Here is a 17,389-nt window from a genome sequence, read left to right on the forward strand (position 1 = left end):
TGTAATATAAAGATGTAAATTAATAAAGGCAAAGTGCTTAGAAGCTTTACTGATATACTGTTTATCAGATCCACTTTTGTTATTGAATTAAAAGTTCTGAGAACTATTGAAATTCAATAAAAAGTTCTTTGTTTTATTCATCTCTTCAAATGTATTCTTATTTTTAATTATTAAATAAAGGCTATATATATTTATTATGCCTAATGTATCCTTTTGAAATATGTATAACAATGTGTGATGGATAAATCGAGCTAATTAGCAGATGTATTACCTCACAAGATTATCATGTTTTATGAGGAAGACACTAATAAATCTACTCTCTTAGCAATTTTCAAGAATATAGGACTTTCTTGTTAACTGTAGTCACCATGTCATACAACAGATCTCTTGAATATAGTCTTCCTATTTAATTGAATTTTGTACAATTTGACACACACTTTCAAATATATTTGACTTAGAATTTTGATTTCTATATAACTCTATGAATGCTTAATATTTCTATATCTTAGAACTCACTTTTGGGAAACCTTGATCTAGAATTGTAAACAAAAGCAAACAAAAGCCAAAGAAAGGTGAAATGTAAGATTTTGATGATTACTTGGTTCACAGCCCAAATTAAAACCCAGATATCCTAGTACCTAATGATGCTAAAACTAGATCCATAAAGAGGAAACTGTTAATGGATATTGTAAGGGTTAAATGATAGTTATTTTTAAATTAGTCAAGGCTGTACAAATGTTATTCCATATTATTATTCACAAAAGAAATAATTGAGCATTACTTGCTTTTTAAATCTGGTTTATATAAGTGTTTCTTTTATCTTGCAATAGACTAATTTTTAGGTAGAAATAATATTTAGAGAGATGGATATATAGATATATATTCTATATGTGTAGTAAATGCACAAATATTATATGAAAAATAATACACTTATTAATATAACTTACACCCCTATTGGAATTAAGGCCATATTAATCCTTTATACTAATTCCCTAATTTCCATCCAACTCAAGAGAAATAACATTTTTCTGATTTTGTTTTACTATAGTTTTATTTTGCCTCTTAGAGATCTTCATATGAATGTAATCATACAGTAATACTCTTTTATGTTCTGTCTCTTTTATTTGGAAAAGTATCGTGAAATTAATTCATATTGATGCTGATAAAAGTACTACATAATATTTTATTGCTAAGAAATATTCCATTGTATAAATATGCCAAAATTTTTATGCATTCTTGTGTCAATAGTACTTTGGATTTCCCCAGTGTATTATTTTGGGTTTTCCAAAGAAACAGAACCCAGAATGAATGCCTGTCATAAACAAAAGCAAGTGAATTTTATGAAAACTTATAGCCAGAAGAGGAATAGAAGTTTTTATTTTTCAACATATTTTGATGCACTCTCCACACCAATTCTGTTAAACTCAGGGCAGGTATTAGGTACCAATCCACTTTCTCCCTATGGGTTCAGACAGACTTGGAAAGACAGGATATATGTTTTTGTTCTTATTCTTGGAGTTAGGTTGGTAGCCTGCTGCAATCTTGATTATATCTAGGAATGAAGATGGAGAGATAGCCCAGAGTAAGCAGCTCTTTATTTTACACATTCAATCCCAGGAAGAAATAAAAGGAGTATTACTAAGCTAGGGGAAATGTCAGAATGACAGGTGGAAATAGGAAGTAGGAGGTGTTAAAGTAAAAGGATACACACACACACACACACACAGAGAGAGAGAGAGAGAGAGAGAGAGAGAGAGAGAAAATTGGGTATATTTACAAAGAAATTTATTGTGAAGAATTGGATTACAGAGTTATGGGTTTGAAAAATCCTGTTATCTACAGACACTAAATTGTAGTCCACAAGTAGTGATTGCTATGGTCTAAATGCTTGTTTCCTCCAAAATTCACTTGTTGAAACTCTATTCCCACAAGATTATGGCATTGGGAAGTGAGACTTTTGCGGGGAGATGACTATACCATGAAGAGCTTAATAGAGGCACTGAAGAGGCTTGCCCCTTCCACCTTGTTAGTGAACTTATAAAAGAGGACTTAACCTATTTTAACTATGTAAGGACACAGGTAGAAAACACCTTTCACGCACTAAAGAATGTGCCCTACCAGAAAAAAATCTGCCAGTGTCTGGATATTGAATTTCCAAGCATGTAAACTGTATGAAATAATTTTTTGTTGTTGTTTTTTATAAACTACACTATAGCTTCTAAATGGACTAAGACTGTAATGGTCTTATTTCAGTCTTGATTCCAAAGACTCAACTACCAGAAGGGAAGCTGGGATAAGTTCAAGTTCAAGTCAAAGTCCAGTGACAGGAGGAGACTGAACCCAAAACCAGTGGGGAGAGAGTGAATTCTTCTGTACTAGTACTTTGATTCTATTCTGGCCTTCAGTGGGTGGGATGATGTCTTCCCACATGCAGAAGGGCAATCTGATTTAATGGGTCTACAGCTACCAAACTACTAACATCTAAAAATACCCCAACAGACACACCCAGAATATGTTCAGCTGAATTCCTGGGCACCCAGGGCCCAGTCAAAATAAATCATTGAACCTAGTTTGTGACTATTATAAATAAAAATGCCAACATCACTAGCAATTAGAGAAATGCAAATTAAAACTAAACCGAGATTCTATCTCACTAGAGTCAGAATGGCAATTATCAAGAGTACAAGTAGCATTAAATATTGTTGAGGATGTGGGGATAAAAGGACCTTCATACATTGCTGCTGGAACTACAAATTGGTGCAACTACTCTGGAAAGTAGTGTGGAGATTCCTCAGAAAATTTAGAATGGAACCCCATTTGACCCAATTATCTCACTCCTTGGCTTATACACAAAGGACTTAAAATCAGCATACTATGGTGACATAGACACATTAATGTTTATAGTAGCTCAATTCACAATAGCCAAGCTTTGGAACCAAACTAGGTGCCCTCCAACAGATGAATGGATAAATAAAATCTGAGAAATACACACACACGCACACACACGCACACACACACACACACACACAATAGAATATTTATTACTCAGCTATAAAGAAGAACAAAATTATGGCATTTGCTGATAAATGGGTGGAACTGGAGAATATCATGCTAAGTGAAATAAACCAGTCCCCAAAAACCAAAGGTTGAATGTTCTCTCTGATATGTGGATGCTAACTCATAACAAGTGAGGGTACTAAGGGGAAGTATATAAGCTCACTGGATTAGACAAAGGGGAATGAAGGGAAGGGGGTGAGATGGGAATAGGAAAGACAGTAGAATGAATGAGACATAACTTTCCTATCCTCATGTATGAGTATGAATTTCATGAATCAGTGTAACTCTACATCATGTTCAACTCCACAAGAATGGGATCAAAATTGCAATTGATTGCACCCCATGTATGTATAATATATCAAAATACACCCTAATGTCATGCATATCTGAAAACAACAAATAAAAATTCTATCTAAGAGTTTTTTGGAAATATGTTTTCATTTCTCTCCAGCAAATTCTTAACAGTGGTTTTTCTAGGTTGTCCCTTTTTAAATATTAGCTATTCTTGTGGGTATATACTATGACTTTTTATGGGTTTAATTTTCACTTTACTGAATTTCATTTAACTAATGACAAAAGCAAGTGAGCACTTTTTAAAATGTGATTTATCCATTCAAATGTTTTGTTTTTATTTTTGTAAAGTTTTTTTCCAGTTTTTTACCCATTTTTCACTGAATATACTTTTGGTTGAGTTGTAGCGTTTTTATATTTCTGGGTATGTATGGACATCTGTGTTTTGTAAATCTATTCTCCTAACATGCGTCTTCCCCACTCATTTTATAAAGATGTCCTTTGGTAGGCAGACATTTTTAAAATTTTTAATCAAATCTAATTTTCAATTTTTCTTTTGTGTTTACTGCTTTCTGTGTCTGGCTTAGTATCTTTGCCTACTTACAGATCATAACAATATTTTCCTCTATTTTTGTCAGTGAATTTTTAGAGTTTCGCTCTTAAGCTCAAGACTATAATATATATCGTTAATATTTTTCTATGGGATGAAGTAGGATGAGGATTCCTTTTTCTATGTGACTATACCATTTTTCCAGCATCACTTTGTTTCCTTGATCTATTTGATAATAATTATGCCAACAAAGTGCTGCCAGCATGATTACAGTGGCTTTACAATAAGTTTTAAAGTCAGGCATTATACATCCTACCACATTTTTCTTTGCCAAGATTTTGTTTTAGCTGTTTATATATTTCCATATAAATGTAAGAATCAACTACAAAACTTTATTTATGAATCCCTACTATAGTTATACCTAAAATTACATTTAATCTCTAGACTATCTGAGGGGGAATTTGTATCTTATAGTAAGTCTTTCATCCATCCATTTCAGGCATTGCAAACTTCATTTATTGAGGCTTCTTTACATTTCTCTTAATGATATTTTGTCAATGTCAGTATAAAGGTCTTGCTTACATTTTGTTACATCATCAATTATGCTAATCTTTGCAAAGAAATGTATTAGCTTTTAAAATCATTATTTAGTTAAAATCATTATTTAATATTTATCTGTTTTTTATTTAATTGATTGCTGCTCTTTATAATTTCTGCTTTCTACCTACTTGGATTTACTTTCCTGGTCTTTTGTTCAACTCTCATGGTATAAATTTAGATCCCTGATATTAAAACTTCTTCTTTTTAAAAGAATTAAAAACTTCAAATATCTCTATAAGCACAGCTATGCATGCATCACAAATTTTTATACACTGGTAATTATCACTGTCCAGTTCAAAATATTCTCTAATGTCTTTTTTTTATATTATTTTCCAAAAAGTGTTATTATCTGAGTATGTGGGGCTTCTCTAGAACTTACTTTTGTTTGATGATCAGAGGACACACTGTATAATACTCGAGTAGCTTGGAATTTACTGACACTTGATTCATGGTCAGCATGTGATCTATGTTGGTACTTGCTATTGTTTGCATCTTAAGTGTCCTCCAAAGGTCTATGTGGTAAAACCTAGAGTGGTGCCATTGAGAGGTTGTTGTTAGTCAGTGTTGCATTACTGTGACTAAAATACCTGACAAGAACAGCTTAGAGGAAAATTGCTCAGTTCATGACAACCAGAAAATGGGGGCGGGTGTGAACAAAAGAGGCCATAAGGAAGATAAACTCATACACAGCATGCCCCCAGTGACCTACTTGCTCCAAGTACGTACCACCCAAAAAGTCCACTCAACCATCAATAGATTAATCCACTGATGAGGTCAGAGCCGTCACAATCCAACTATTGCCTGAAGACACCACCTCTGAAACTTGCTTCCACAGATGAACTTTGGTTGGGGGAACATCATTCCAGATCATAACAGAGGTGGTGGAACAGTTAAGATGTGAAGCTTCATGGGAGGTTGTGGGCCAATGGTGGTATACCCTTGATGGGGCTAGTGAGATCATGATACCTCCATCTCTTTCACTACCTCATTATGAAGTAAGCAGAGTGGCTCAGTCACCCACTCCTACCATGGTGCACTGCACAGGTCCAAAGCAGAAAGACCAAACACTAATGGACTGGGACCTCCAAGAGTGCGAGTCAAAATAAAATTTTTCTAAGTTGATTATCTCAGCTATTTGTTGTAGTAAGGGAAAGCTAACAGAGTGATTGCTCAATGTACATTTGGAAAGAATGTTTATTCATTGTGCATTTTTTGATATCACGATGTATGGATGTTAATTAGATCAGGGTTATTGACATATTCATATCTCCTATATCTTGATAAGTTTTTGTCCAGCTGATCTATTGCTTATGTGATTAAAATATGAAAGTACCCATCTTTGTGGATTCATCTGTTTAGATGTTCTTCCTCATGTATTTTAAGATTGCTATTAGGTATATAAACATATTTATTCTTTTTATGTCTTACTGATGCTTATTGCTCCTTTAACATTATAAAATAACCCCTTTTCTGGTAATACTCCTAACCCTGAAGATTATTTTTTGACGTGAATTATATTTATCTGGTTTCCTTTTGATTAATCTTTCCATTGGATGGATACTTCAATTTCTTCGATCCTATGTGTAACTTTACATGCAAAGTGAATCTCCAAGAATATGTAGTAAAGTCTTAGATTTTTTAAACAGCCTGACAATTTTCCCTTTTATCTCTGTTTTTAATCTGTTTATATTTAGTATAAATTGATATGTGTTTCTAAAGTCTTGCCATTTATTTTTCATTTTTACCTCCTTTTGTTTTACAATTGACACTTTTTTGCCTTTTCTGCACTAAATACTTTTAGAGTTTCATTTTATTTTGCTATGGACTTTCTAACCCAATTACTCTGTATTACTAAATTTAGTGATCACTGTAGAATGTATAGTATGTGTCCTGATTATTGTATTACTACATGTAAAATACAAATAATTTTGCAAATTATGGTTCCTTTTCTCATATGTTCTTTGTGCTAATGCTAAGTCTAAAATACCTTACAAATTTTATAGAACACTATTATTATTTATATATTATTTATATAACATTATTATTATTATTATTGTTGTTGTTGTTGTTTTCATTAATTGTAATAGTCATATGCCTTATAACAAAATTAAGAAAGCCTCGTGAATCCAATTTTCCTCAGTAGAGGATTTTTGAGAAGTTCATCATAAGCTATGGTATATTTCTCATCTTCTTTTTTACATATATAGTGTATGATAATGAATTACCAGTGAACAAAACTACTATCACTGATACCAGCATTTTCTTGGAAAAGAGTCCTTACTCTCACCATTGGTCCTGAAAATTATTTTACTTCAAGAGGTATGAATCCTCAAAGTTAAATTTTCATTAGTTTTCATTTTAATAAAGGCCCCGATTACTGTCAGCTTAAAATATATAGGTGAGTGTTTAGAATCCACAGGTGTTGCAGGTTTCCTCTAATAGATTCCAATTGTCCAGTTGATGTCCCTTTTTTCCTTGGTTTCCCTTTATTTAATAAGATCTCCTACTAAAATCTGTGTTTATTTCATGACTCTTGGAAACTCGATGGATTAACAGTGAAATAGATCAAATTTTCCAGAGACTCTGGAAAGAGAATCATCATGCCAGCAACCAGTGCTAAATGACTACATGAGCCAGGCACAATTATTTCTGACACTTCCTAGGTTGGTTTCTTCCCCTTTATTATTTAGCTCTGGAAACTTACATTCTTACTGTCTCATATTATGAATTGTTGATATCAGGTCCTTCTGGAACTCGGTGTGGACTGGAATAGTGTCACCTATTATAAGAGTGTACCAGCTATTTTTCCTATTTGCTGCCTGTCCCTTTACACACACTCCCCCATGTTGTACTGGTCCATCAAAGCATGTAGCTTCTATATTTTGACCACTGGTAGAAGCTCCTAGAAACATGCCTTTTTTTGTGACCCCCATCTGTAAATGTACTTCTCGCCTCTCTGACCACTTGCCTGAATACTGACCTTTCACATTGTATTATTCATTAGACCAGCCCCAGTGGCACTGGACATAGCTGTAAGTTGCTGTGAATAAAAAAAATGTGTGATACTTTCCAGACCAATAGATAGCCCACCAAACAGTGAGGCAGAGCCACACTGGGGGCATTCACTTCAATGTGGTATTTGTTTGCCTCATTGCATCATCATATTGTTTTTTCTATTTGTGCACATTTCACTGGTGTCTTATAAGGACACTAGTCTCATTGGAATATGTCCACCCTAAGGGTCTCCTTTAACTTAATTGCATCTTAAAGGGTCTGGCATCAAATATTGTCATATTCTGAGGTACTAGGGTTAGGGATTCAACAAATGAGCTCTGGGACAGGTTACAGATAACACAATTCAGCACAAAACAGAATTCATTAAACCTATGAAATATCAAGTCCTTCCTTGTAAGCCTTATTCCTCAGAGTAACTCTGTTTCTAGAAAAAGCAAAACTTCTGTGGGAAGGAGATATAGGTAGAGAGCAGAAAGTGGTAGCAGTCTTCAACTATGATTATGCATAAGAATCATATACTCTCTTGTGTTTGTCTTTTGTGTTTAATAAAAGAAAAGCATAAACATTCTGGTCCCCATTGTTCATACTGGCAAGAGCCAATGTGTTGTTCCTTGTAGTTATATTTCCTTGTGGTGCACATTTTTTTGGTAGTCCAGAGTCTGAACCTTATTCTTATGTGGAGAATTCCTTATTGTGTGAGTTGTAGGAAAAGGCAAAGCTGCCTTTAACCACAGATGTTCAAAATATCTGATGTGTTAATTCATTTTCTTTATGACATAGATATGAACAGGTTACCTTTTAATTACCTCTGAACTTCCAACTGGGAGGTAATAAATAAACAGGAGAATCTACTATGGAGAATACATTTTAATATAGATGACAGTAGCATCAGCTGCAGCAACCAGAAGTTTCCAGAGGCAGCAGTAGCCGTGTCCAGTGTCAAATACCAACATATGGCAGCTTTGCAAGCTGAGTCCAGAATTAAACAGCAGTGGTGTTCACACTACATGGTTTTGTGGCATGATTTTACCTTTATTCCTTGTTACTGCATCTCTTCTGTTTGAGTCAGTTTTCTATTCCTGTGACAAAGCACCTGAGAAAAACAACTTAAGGGAGGAAATGTTCATTTTGATCCATGATTTTAGAGGTTTCAGTCCATAGTCAGCTGGCTCCATTGTTTCTGGGCCTGTGATAGGCAGAACACTATGTTGGAAGGGCAAGTAAACCAAAGCTGCTTAACTAACACTTGCTAGGAAGTAAGGGGGTTAGAGGAAAATGAATCTGAGGACAAATTATACTCTTCCAGAGTACACCCTCAGTGATCTACTTCTGTACCTAGGTCCTGTCTCACAATGTTTCTACCACTTCCCATTAATGCCACCAGCTATAAGCTCACCAATGGATCAACCCACTGATGAGGTCAGAGGCCTCGTAGGCCAGTCACTTCCCATTATCCTTACGTCTGAACACTGCTGCACTGGGGCCAAGCCCTCAGCATGTGAACTTCTGGGGGACATTCCAGACCCCACCAACAGCACCTCTGTCATTCCCATCTATTCAGGTCAGCTTTCTTTCTATGAATTCTTTCAATTCCTTATTTTCTTAAGTCTGTATGCTTAAAAATAAGATTCAGCTGTTTAAAGCTTAGTCTTACGTTGGCCTATACTTAACAGTTGCGGGGGGGGGGGTTGAAAATGAAGCAAAAAAAGGGCATTCTAAGGTTCCTAAATTGAGTTTTTTTTAAGGCATTTTAGTGTACAAAAATATGTCAAACAAGCCCAAATTTATCCATCTTGTCACAAGTGACAGTGTTTCCTCTTTTTAAAGATGATTAATATTCCCTTGTATACATGCCACACAGTATTTTTTATCCATTCATCTATTGGTGGACACTGAGGCTAATTCCATGTTCTGGGTATCCTGAATAATATTGCAACGAACATGAGAGTGCTACATTAGTCAGCTTTTCATTTCTGTGAACCAAATCCCTGACAAAAATAATTTAGAGGATGAAAAGTTTATTTTGCCTCACAATTTCAGGGGTTCAGTCTGCAGTCAGCAAACTCCACTGGTCTGGGCCTGAGAAGAAGTACAACATTATAGCAGAAGGATGAAGAAGAAGAAAGCTGCTCAGTTCATAGTAGCCAAGAAGCAGAGGGGTGGGGGCAGAGAGAGAGAGAGACAGGCAGTGAGTCAGGGACTAAATACAATCCCCCAGGGTGTGCCCCCAGTGACCTCTTTCCTCCAGCTCCATACCATCTGCCTATAGTCACCACTCATTAACCCATTCAAATTATTAACTCAACAAATGGATTGATCCACTGATTATGCAACAACTCTTACCATCTAAGCATTTAATCTCTGAACATTGCTACACTGGATATCATGTTTCTAATACATGATATTTGGAGGAAAACTTTATTTCCAAATCATAATAAGTGCTGCTATACCTCCAGGATTTAAGATCCTTTGGATTTATACCCTGAAGTAGGATCACTGGACAAAGAATTGCATGAATTCACTTGTTTGTGCAGTCTAAGGAAATCAGATTCACAGTTGAGGAGTAGAATGATGCTTACCAGGTGCTGGGGAAGGGTGAGATAGGAGGGATAGAAGAGTTTTTGATCAAAGGTACAATGTTTCAGAAAGACAAGAAGAGTAGATTTTTAATTCTATTATAGCAGGGTGACTACAGATAATAATAAGATGTATTTCTAAATAATCTTCAATATTATTATTACTATTATTATATTGTTTCAAAATAATAGTAAAAAGTAAATTTCAAATGTCTCATAAAAAATGATAGGTGAGGGGATAGATATATTAACCAGATTGATTTAATCATTCTGCATTGTATAGATACATGAAAATATAACATCCTACCCCATAAACATACATTTATAATTTGACAATGATAATAATAATAGCTGGATGCAGTGGTGCACACCTGTAATCTCAGTGACTTGGAAGGCTCAGGCAGGAAGATCCCAAGTTTAAAGCTGGCTTTCAGCAATTTAGCAAAAACACTGTCTCAAAAAAAAAAAAATTAAAGAAGGGCTGGGGATGTGATTCAGTTGTTAATTACCCCTGAATTAATCCCTAGTATATTAAAATAATAATAATAATAATAATAGAAATTATTCTAAAAGACTAAAATTAAATAAAAATAAATTATTGGTAGGTGAAATACAAACATATGTTTGTAATAAAACCCATCATTAAAAAAAGATAAGTGCAAGGGTTTTTTTTTTTTCTATTTTGTAGCTCTGATCTGATCCAGCTTGTGTCTCACAAGGTCTTAAAATTAGTGTCTTCGGACTGGAGTATATGTGCTTCTCAATGTATGAATAGATAGCTTTAAAATAATTCCTTTATACACATGTGGATATAAATAATACAGACTCAAAAAAATAAACAATAAGATAACAAATAACCCAATCAACAAATGGGCCAAGGACCTGAACAGACACTTCTCAGAAGAGGACATACAATCAATCAACAAGTACATGAAAAAATGCTCACCATCTCTAGCAGTCAGAGAAATGCAAATCAAAACCACCCTAAGATACCATCTCACTCCAGTAAGATTGGCAGCCATTAGGAAGTCAAACAACAATAAGTGCTGGCGAGGATGTGGGGAAAAGGGTACACTTGTACATTGCTGGTGGGACTGCAAATTGGTGCGGCCAATATGGAAAGCAGTATGGAGATTCCTGGGAAAGCTGGGAATGGAACCACCATTTGACCCAGCTATTGCCCTCCTCGGACTATTCCCTGAGGACCTTAAAAGAGCATACTATAGGGATACTGCCACATCAATGATCATAGCAGCACAATTCACAATAGCTAGACTGTGGAACCAACCTAGATGCCCTTCAATAGATGAATGGATTAAAAAAATGTGGCATCTATACACAATGGAGTATTATGCAGCACTAAAAATGACAAAAATCATGGAATTTGCAGGGAAATGGATGGCATTAGAGCAGATTATGCTAAGTGAAGCTAGCCAATCCTTAAAAAACAAATGCCAAATGTCTTCTTTGATTTAAGGAGAGCAACTAAGAACTGAACAGAGGGAAAGAGCATGAGGAAAAGATTAACAGTAAACTGAGACGAATGATGGGAGGGAAAGGGAGAGAGAAGGGAAATTGCAAGGAAACTGAAGGAAACCCTCATCGTTATACGAAATCACATATATGAGGTTGTGAGGGGAAAGGGGGGGGAGAGAACGGAACAACAATAGATGAGGTAGAGAGGGAAGATGGGAGGGGAGAGGAGGGGGGATAGTAGGGGATAGGAAAGACAGCAGAATACAACAGTCACTAATATGGCATTATGTAAACATTGTGAATGTGTAACTGATGTGATTCTGCAATTTGTATTGGGGTAAAAATGGAAATGCATAACTCACTTGAATCAAATGTATGAAAGATGAAAAAAATTAAAAAAATTTAAAAAATAAATAAATAATACAGACACAGATATAAATGCACACATACATACATATATTTATATGCATTTGTAAAATAGAAAATATATATAAATTTTTCAAAAGTATTTTAACCACAGATGGTTACCATTGTTATTTTTTTTCACTTGGCTTCTCCTACAGTCTCTGTGGCCAATTCTCTTTACCCAGAAAGCCCCCATTCACATTCTCTGCAAGTCCAAATGAATGAATTTGAAGCAGTTAAGGTGGTTTTGTGATTTAGTTATAGACAGTTGAATAAATGGAACACAGATACATTTAGTTTAGTTTTAACAGGACATATTTGTGTTTTCTATACAGTCATTTTTTATACAATACAGCTCTTATATTACTCTGAAGTTTCCAAAGATCTTTTCCTAGGAATATTTGTGACACACACTGGGTCTTCTCAGCTGGCATCATGACAAGCAGCCATTGTGTATTATGAAGAACAGGGTTTGGCAACAAAAGCATGTGGTTATTATAGCAGAAAAAAATTTTAGACTTATGGACCCAGGAAGTCGTCTTGTAAAGAGAATTTTCCTCTCACTGGGTGTGTGAAACTGAGGGAATATCCACCCAGCATTCCTCATCAATATCCTGTCAAAATTGAGACTCTCTTCAGTTAGGAGTACACTTGTACTTCATCAGAGGCAATTATAGTGTACCACAGTTTTTCTTCTTTGTGGTGGCAATCATGCAAAATAGAATCTGTCAGAATTCTGCTTTTGTAGGTCACATATTCATAGAAGTAGGTTAAAAATAGTAAATAGGTCTACATGAGGTAATAAGTGAAATTTACTTGATTTTCTCACACACACACAATTTGCCAATTAATCTAACATTGTGGGACTCTCAGTAATGAGTTGTGAAGTTAAAATAAATTCTTCTATACTATCCATCAAAACTGTTTTGATTAATTATTCAAAAGAAAACATTAAGTTTTCCTTACATCCTCTCTAAAAAGTAATATTATAAAACTGAAAAGGAGATCAAAAAGTATTAGACAAAAAAAATATGTGAAATTTTTAAAACAAATAATACATGTAATGAGAAGGTAAGAAAAGTATCTGATGATTTTTCTGGATTTGGTAATGTCTGAGGTATTTCTCAGAATTGCTTAAAATTTTACTGAATAATAATAAAGTAAAATATTTCCCCAATAAAATATAATGATAGAGTTTTAAAAAGTTTTAAAATAGTATATGCCTATAAAATAATTACCACAATCAAAATAACAAATATTTCCATAAGACCCATATTCTTTTCATGGTCCTTTTCAATCCATTGTCTCTTCCCCTCTTCAGATAATCATTGATGTCCTTTCTTGCAAAGTAAACAATTGACAATATAAATATTTTCTAATATTTAAATAAATGCAATAATGCAGCATATGTCTTTTTTGGAGGGGACATGACTTCTTTCACCTGGCATAATGATTATGAGCATGCATGTTGTTGCCTAAATCAAAAGTTCATTCTTTATTTGTTGCTTAGTATTCTATGATATGTGTAGACTACACTGCTTTTCTGTTTATCCATTCACTTTCTGACGAACATTTTGGTTGTCCCAGTTTTTGACTATTGCAAAGTAAACTACTATGAACATTTGTGCATAATATATATTTGTGTGGGCATTCGTCTTAATTTCTATCGGGTAAATATTTAGGAGTAGAATATCTGGGTCATATAGAAGGTATATGTTTGACTTTTTAAGAAAATGCCAAACTTATCCAGAGGATTTAACAATATATATTCCCATTAGCAGTGTGTATGAATGTAAATTACTCCGTATCCTCAACTTTTGACATACTCATCAGTGTTTTTCAAATTTGGTGGGGCAGGGTGGGGGGGTACCTGGGATTGTACACAGGGGCACTCAACCACTGAGCCACATCCCCAGTCCTATTTTGTATTTCATTTAGAGACAGGGTCTCACTGAGTTACTTAGTACCTTGCTTTTGCTGAGGCTGGCTTTGAACTTCTGATCCTCCTGTCTCAGCCTTCCAAGCCACTGGGATTACAAGGGTGTACCACTGCACGCGGCAAATTTTAGCCAATCTAATTGGTGTATTGTAGCATCTCATCATGATTTTAATTTTTCCAATGACTACAGATATTGAGCATTGTTTCGTGTACCTATTTGCTATTTGCATATTTATGAAGTGCTTTTTTAAGACTTTACAAACTTTTGTTTAAAATTGAGAGTTTTTAAAAATTTCAATTATTAAGTTATAAGAGCTCTTTATATATTCAGAGTGTATGGTTTTGATATGCAAATACTAACCTTATGAATTGATTTTCTCTCTGTCTGTGATCCCTTGTTATGGCCCTGTGGTAGGAATGTTTGCTTTTTGAAAACTAGTGGCTCTCAGTCTATGTAGCCCAGAGAGCTCCTACTCATATCCTTTGTAATCAGAGGGAGAGATGCTGCTGTGTCAGGGGCAGATATGTGGGAATTGGGCTATGTGCTTATATAGCTTGTTTTCTCTTTATGTCCCACGGTTGTTCAATCCTGAGTTTATCACTTTCATCTCATAATAGATTTTTCCTGGACCTAACTATCTTATGAATGAGTGGTACTGACAGAACCCAATTTATGATGTACAACATTGACTACATGGTTTCTTGATGTACCAAGGCCAAGCATTTCATCTCTACCAGGAGTATAATTTTCCTCTGTGGAGGGCAAAGAGTTTGTGTTGTGATTTTCCTTGCCATAAATTCATGATGGCCTCTATTTCCACCACTGGTACTAATGCTATAGTATCTGCTAGGTCTTCTGGTCCAAGCAGTTAGTCTATTGCATCATGAACTGGTCCTTGTGTGGAGTGCTTTCATGTCTGGGTTTCAAGCACAGATAACAAAACAGTATACCTTATCAGGAAATATGTTGCCTAGACAACTGAAGAGGCCTATAACATATAGTGCTTCTTCTTTATGGTGATAGGTACAATATGCAATAATTTGTGCTTTATTTTGGATAGGACATTTCAGGATGTTCCTTACCACAGGCTCCTAAAAATATTACTGATATAATAAGACTACCAAATTTCATAGGTTTATTTCTATCTTCTCTGAAGGACCATATGACTTATGAAGGCCTCCAAAATGATACACTTGTTCATTTCAAGAAGTGGGGGAAGCCTAGAGAGTCCATGGTTTCTTAGACAATATTATGAAAGAGGATGAGAGAACTCTGGGAGGAAACTGTAAATTTGTACTCTTGTCTGTTCTAGGTGAATGCATTACTTGTGTATTTCTTTCTTAACAAAGAAAGAGAATGTGTACTGATGAGTCAAAACTAGCATACCATACACCTAATATTGTGTTACTATAATGAAAGATACAATATCTGGCATGGCAACTAAAATTAGGGCCACTACTTGTGTTTGTGCAAATCTACTGTTAACTCTCCAGGATCCATAGAGATTTTGCAAATGTCAGAAAGGTAAATACAATGGAGATATGATAAGAATCACCACACCCACATTCTTTACGAGTATATGAATACCACTAATTTCTGACATTCCCCTAGGATAACTTATTGTTTTAACTTTTTAAAATATTTATTTTTTTAGTTTTAGGTGGACACAATATCTTTATTTTCTTTTATGTGGTGTTGAGGATCGAACCCAGTGCCTCACGCATGCCAGGCGAGTGCACTATCACTTGAGCCACATCCTGTGCCCCGTTAACTTTCTTGACTTGGGAGAAAAGGACAGGAGGGGAGAGGCTTCTACTTGGACTGTGCTTCTACAATAACTTTTGCTCAAATGATCCTATGTGAGCGTGTACCAACTACTAATGACTATTTCCAATACATTCAGAGAAGAGAGAAATAACATAATTCCATTGATTACTTTCCCCTGTATTCCTGACTTTAACAGGAGGCAATACCATAATGACACTTTAGATTTCTAGGTAATAATAGTAACATAGAATTCATGTCCAACATTCCTTAATGTTTGGATATTTCTCTTTTCTCTGAACACAATTACTGGAATAAATGTCCAAAAGTCCCTTTGGAAAAAGACTAGAGGATATTATGTGCACTTGCTATACTTTGGTCAAATACTTCCATTAGGACCTAGACCCTTCTGTCAATGCATGTATGTTCAAAAAAGAGCTCAGGTACATTGAAGAAGGGATCGTAACATTTTATTGTGACAACTTTATTAAGCCTCTGAATTATCCACTCCTGATTTATTTTGATGATATAAATAAAGTCATAATCTGTTTCATTCCTAAGGTCTTATTAACCATCTTTATTACTTTCTGGAGTGGGGGCTCCTTAATGCCCTTCAGTACTATAATTGGGTCTACCTGGCTTTTGAAGATGAAGCTGTGCATTCATGCCTGTTCTGTTTCGGGCTATCATTCACATGGTTATGTATGCACTGAATTTTATATTGTCTCTCCTACCATCAGTACAGTTCTCCCTAGAAGAGGCCCCAGTAAATTTCTTAGTGATGTGAATCTCCCTTTTACCAGTACAGCAAATATGGCATCTCCACAATATTTAGTGTGGGACATTGTTTTTTCTATGCTTTTTAGAGACATGTTAATAGAGAATTTACATCATCTCCTAGGGGCCTTATTAGGCAATTAAATTATGTATCCTACAAACATGCTCCCAAATTAATAAACTCTTTTTTACTCAAATTTTGTTTTGACCACTTTGACAAGAACACCTTTGGAACTAGCATGGCCACTTAGAGATTGTCCACGTAAGGCAGACATGCCTGGACTTTCATATTTCCAGATCAATCAGCCATTTGCTGTGAACCACTCCCAGAAAAGCTTGTGCTCTTTGGCAAAACATGTCTTTGAAGCTAAGCCTGTCTCTAAAGAAATGATCATAAAGGCTGTCTATTATCAGCATTCTGAGCATCTGGGCCAACCAATTGTTCATTGAATAGTGTTTGCAGTAAATATTTAGTATCTATTATGCAAAAATTTTTCTAGTAAAGTCATCTTCATTTTTTCTCCTGATCCATGACCTTCTACATGAATGTTTTGGTTTAAAATTTATTGCATCAAGGCTGCAGGTATAACTCAGGGATAGAGCATATACTTAGCATAAGCAAGGCCCTATATTTGATATCTAGCACCAAAAATAAATTAATTAATTAATCTCATATATAAAAGTAGTAACTTTAATAATAAAAATGTTGTAGATTAGAAAAACTACCAGGTCATAAGAATGGTGTAATTTTTTCCGTAAACCAACTTTTACCTACTCTGTATGAACCTTTTATCTTCTTTCTCTCTGCTAGATTAAACATGGTCATACATTTGAATGATGGGTATATTTTCTTCTACTGGAACTTGGAATGATCTGTGACTTAAAGAATATGGTAAAAGTGAGACACTGACAGTTTGGGGTCTAGGTTTTAGGAGGAG

The sequence above is a fragment of the Callospermophilus lateralis genome, chromosome 14 (genome assembly GCF_048772815.1).
Source record: "Callospermophilus lateralis isolate mCalLat2 chromosome 14, mCalLat2.hap1, whole genome shotgun sequence".
NCBI lineage: Eukaryota > Metazoa > Chordata > Mammalia > Rodentia > Sciuridae > Callospermophilus > Callospermophilus lateralis.